This window comes from Trachymyrmex cornetzi, unplaced genomic scaffold (assembly GCF_001594075.2).
Source record: "Trachymyrmex cornetzi isolate Tcor2-1 unplaced genomic scaffold, Tcor1.1 scaffold1732, whole genome shotgun sequence".
In the NCBI taxonomy this organism is placed as follows: Eukaryota; Metazoa; Arthropoda; class Insecta; order Hymenoptera; family Formicidae; genus Trachymyrmex; species Trachymyrmex cornetzi.
In genome coordinates, this window is record NW_017296346.1 from 293,801 (window position 1) to 299,049 (window position 5,249).

General features: G+C 33.2%; 1 long non-coding RNA gene across 1 annotated transcript; it reads left to right on the forward strand.

The window, feature by feature from the left end:
* The first annotated feature begins 1,345 nt into the window (after nt 1-1,345).
* Nucleotides 1,346-3,384, forward strand: LOC108759211 (uncharacterized). The gene is made up of 3 exons (XR_001939990.1): nt 1,346-1,752; nt 2,241-2,553; nt 3,050-3,384. It is a non-coding gene; the product is annotated as an uncharacterized LOC108759211 (long non-coding RNA).
* The last annotated feature ends 1,865 nt before the right edge of the window (nt 3,385-5,249 follow it).

Genomic DNA, 5,249 nt, shown 5'->3' on the forward strand with positions numbered 1-5,249 from the left:
GACCAATAATTCAAATATCTGCCCGAAAAGGTAGGTTTTTGGTACCAATCAAAAATCAATCTGTTATCATCCATAATTAAACTTATGTCCAAAAAATTAATAGAGTTCCCCCCAACTTCCATTGTAAATTGTAATCTCCGGTGATAAGCATTAAATTTGTCAAGAATAAAATCAATCTGTGCAATATTGTATCAAATGGATTTGGATTTTTGTGAGTTGCTTGGTTTCGTGAAGTGAGTTGATGGAGTTTATGTTGCTCTCTTCTTTATTAATTTCTTTGCTGTTTTTAAAAAATTTTTTAGTTTGAGTTATTATTGCCACTCAGTTAACTAACTGTAATGGACATTGTACTCACGATCTCACGAAATCATGGTAATCGCACATACGACAATTGCGAAAATTTGGGATAATGACTGTGATTCTTGATATACTGTATATTTTGTTGCGTTGTTGCTGAAGATGACTCAAAAACGGAGTCGAAACGTACGAAGTGAGAGGATATTTTTATTGTAATAAACTCTCTCGATATTTTAACAACTAGAGGTAGACTCCTATTGCCTTATTTACTAATCTTGTTTTATTGATTGATTTAAGGAGTTTTAACTTGTTATTATTTTATTACTAAATTAAAAATTGTATTCAAACTAGGAATTACGTTTGCACGCGGACTTAAAACCAGAGGGGTGATTGGTCGGACAACGGAATGCCCAATGAAAAATGACAATGAAATGTCGATTCCATTATTTCTCACTGGGTGGAGCCGGTGTTTCGCGCGTAACCGCTCTGGTCCGGTGTAAGAATATAAGATGTATCCACTCCTATAAAATCACTGGTCTCTTCGTAAGATAACTAAATAATAAACCTACGTGTATCTTCGAACAAAAAACGCAAATTTGAGTTTATTACGCGTTATATATTGTAAAATTAATCACGCAAAAACGCTCGTTTATAACTAAAATATATTTTCTCAGGATAATATTTAAAAAGTGAAGGTAGTCCTAAATTTGTTTCGTTCTATGCTCCAGAGGAAATTATCTATTATTATGCTTAGTCAGATAATCCACGATTTGTCTTTAGTTATCGAACACAAAGTTTCCTGATTCTGTGTTACAATGAAATTCCAATGAATATTCTCAAGACGTGGATAACTTGTTATAACAATTCAACTGGTAAAGACGTTATCTTCTAAATACACAAGACGTGGATAACTTGTTATAACAATTCAACTGGTAAAGACGTTATCTTCTAAATACTTAGTGGATTTCCTCTAGTTGTAAATCAAATTGGTAACGGAGAGGTTGCTACTGAGCGGTACCTCCGCGACTTCTAACCCCAGCAGGTGCTGACACCTGACAGTTCCGTTTGATAGGACATTGATCTATATAAGCGTATGTCGGAGCAGAAAATTCATCTTTCGCTCTTCGCCATGCGGTAAAGTAACTCGCGAAAATCGGAGTAGTCGCAACTTAAAATTGGAGCAAAAGTGCTTAGAATCGGAGCAAGATATCCGGAGCCTTGGGAGTTTAGATCGGGCCGTTGAAGCATAGCTTCTTGAACACGTAGATAAATCTATCTACTTTTGAAGTAACTGGCGAAGGGAGAAAAAACGTGGTACCATAAGTCGGACGTTAGTTTTTATATACTTTTTCACGAGATTTTCTCAGGAGTCATCGTTATAAACCTACTCATAAGTATTCGTGTAAGTCGCGTGCGAGAATCCTTGGAGTATCTTCATAGACTGTACAAAGAAACGTGAATAAAGTGTTTAATGTTCTCAAGATAGACGATCATAGCAGAAATCTCTAATCGACCGCCCTTCCATCCAGACAATCAGGGTTTTCACTAGTTACGGATTCTATTTCCTATAGAAAGGAGACTAGAGCGTTTCACATAAAAATTCAAAAATTCAAATTTAAAAAACTAGCCTCAACCTTACAAGTTTTACGTAGTGATGACGCAGTGGAGAGAGAGGCAGAGAGCGAGTGAGACAACAAGAGTGGAAAGGGAAAGCCGCTGGCGTACCTGGGTACCCGGGCAAACAGTTTGCCCGGGCGCCCAGGTACGTCAGCGGCTTTCCCCTTCCACTCTTGTTGTTTCGCTCGCTCTCTGCCTCTCTCTCCACTGCGTCGTCACTAAGTAAAACTTCAATATTTTTTCAACTTTCCTTGCCGATAAAAAAGTGGAATTTGATATTTGGGTGATAGATTTCATCATACTCTAAAAGAATTTATGGGTTTCAGAGGTTTCATCTCTAGCAGAAATCCCCCTGTACCGTGGGCATCCTCCTTACTAGTTCGTTCAGTATTTTCATTTCTGATTGTCGTAATCAATCATCTCTGGGAAGATATGAGGAACTGATTGCTTTATATTGACGATATTCATCACTGTGCAATTGAAATTTTTCACGCTACGAGGACATTTCGTGACTTACCTTTGGCATCCGGCCAAGAATCAATTTATGGAATTTTGAAGAACCGATATTAACATTGAGACAATCCTTTTAACTGGAAAATCCTTGGAAATTATTTATTCCACGATTGTGTCAGGGATTTGGTAAGTGTACAGAGTAAAAGATCACTTTCCTTATTTTCATTTTAAGGAATATTTCAGTTCACTTTACTTATTTTAAGAATTTTATATTTGCCTAAATTTACTTATTATATCAACTATTCTTGTAAATTAAAAATAAAAAGAATATTTTCTCTTAATCCTCGTTATTTCCTTAATATTATTGTTAATTTGCTCATTCATTATTCTACTGTCTGTTAAATCATTGATAATATTGGAATTTTTCATGTATATTTCACTATTACTTTTATTTAGTTATATACCGTACGTCAATTAATGGTAATTTATCTACATTCCATCATTTTGTTAACTATCAATTTAACATTCACTTATATCGGATGTCATATATTGGTTATGCGTGACTGATTTTTATTGTGGTCATATATACGCTCATTTCATTCTCAATTGTATATACTAAATTGAGACGGAAAGTCCTCTACCAATTTTCGCAATTAAGTTAATGAGATATTAATCTCTAAAGATTACCAAATACACGCGTCCGCCCGGCCTACTACTACCAAGTGTACGCCTATTGCTAGCTCAGCACGCGAGCCGCGGGGAGCGGCGATGGGCTGGCAAGCGCCCCGTTCGAGTCACGACGTCAGGTTTTTGGGATCCCAAGGTGCCAACTTTCAGCGCCCATGGCGCTACTACGCGCCAACAGACGATGAAATTTTCTTTATTTTCTTTATTTTATATTTTTTGTATTTTTGCTTTGTATACCAATCTGATGAATCTGAGCTTTAACGTCCGTGGCAAAGGAGGAGAGCATCATACATCAATATATCACGTTATCGCATAACATCACATTTATTATCAAACATATATTAGTATCTTATAATATCACATATATTATCATTTAATATCTAATATATATTAGTGTGTTGTAATATCCAATATATTATCATTTAGTATCAAACATACCTATCTCAGTTTTAATTCAAAAGGTGTACACTCACCGACTGAAAGGTTGCAACACTTTTTTTTAAGGAGTTTCGGAATGCAGTCTGCTCACCGAGCGATTGGTCCTTGCTTATGGATCCATAACAAACCCATTACAAAAAAGTGTTGTAACCTTTTAGTCGGTGAGTGTACAACTCACAGATTAAAAACCGCACTTACGTTCTCATACAAGACATTCTTTCTATTTCATTCACCGCCTCTATGACATACAGATCATCGCTATCTTCCTTATTTTCTACATCAGTCTTCTTCTACAAGTACATAGTATTGTTAAACTTCTTAAACATATCTTTGGTACTTACAAAATCTTTAAAACAATAATTGTTAGTGTGCGAATGCGCTTTTATCATAAGGATTGCATTTAACATTTCTGTCCCTATTTTATTCCTTACTTTATTTTTTGTCGCATTCATAATGCTAAAAATTCTTTCCACTGTTGCGTTTAATATTAGCAAATTTAAGATTTTCAATGCAAAGTATGCAATATTTTTAAAAGCAAACGAACCTCCTGCATTTTGTTGCGCTACAATTCGCCAAAACTGATAACTATCTTTCAATATTTCTTTTCTATACAATGCACTCCAGTATGCATCACTTAATATATTATACTTACACTCAGCTTTAAACAAATTTTTCTTATCAATAAACGCATCCAGTAAAGAAAGATCTAAATTTTATTTTTGCAACTTGTGACAGACATACACTTGGACTTAACGCCTGAATTCCTTTAAAATGATTAATATTAGAGGTAATTTTTTAAATAATTCCTGTAATAACTTCTTTAGGTAATAATTTGATTTTCGTTCTAAATTTTTTATATCACTTTTTGATACAGATGCTTTTATTTTACTATAATATTTATAATACTCTACTTCAAAATCAGTTTCATTTGGTTCCACATGTACAAATTCATTGTTAACATTTTTTATAATATTATTTATATTTTCTACAAACAAAAGCTTCAAAATTTTTCTAGCTATAATAAATACGAGTTTTTTTTATGTCCTCAATCGATTTCTACATAATTTAACTGGAAAATGCAATTTACTTTATTTAATTCGTAAAGAACTGGTTTAAGAATGATCAGATACAAGTAATTAACTTCGTCATGTAATATTTCGTTTAGCATTCTTGCTGTGTAACATTTTTTTTTGTTAACAACTTCAAAATATGTTTTTAGTTCATTATAATGTTCTAACAACACATTTATTACGTTATATCTGCACAACCAACGTGTAGAACATAGCTGTACGAAGTTGTGAAACGATTTCACCATTATTTAAAAATATCGTATAATCTTTTATATTCTATTTTTCTACTGCACTGTGTGACTGAATCATGCGTAAATTTCTCCATAAAGAAAATCTAAATTTGATAACATATCAGCCGTTTTAGACGACGCATTATCAAGCCGATTAAGCAAATGACAAATATAATGGCATAAGATTTAACGTATAATTATATATATCTTAATTCGCATCTATGATGTCGTGGAAGAGTAATAAGATCTTCTCTTTATTTTCCGTATCATTCATATTCAATAATTCATTTAAATCGTGAAGTTCTACAGATTCATCATCACTTTCGTGTTTTTCAAAAGTTCTAAAAATTTATAAGATTATGTATTGAAAATATGTAACGCAAGAAATATCGTAATTCGATAGTACAAATATGTAATAAAATATATACAGCAAATATATACAGTATTATGAAACATA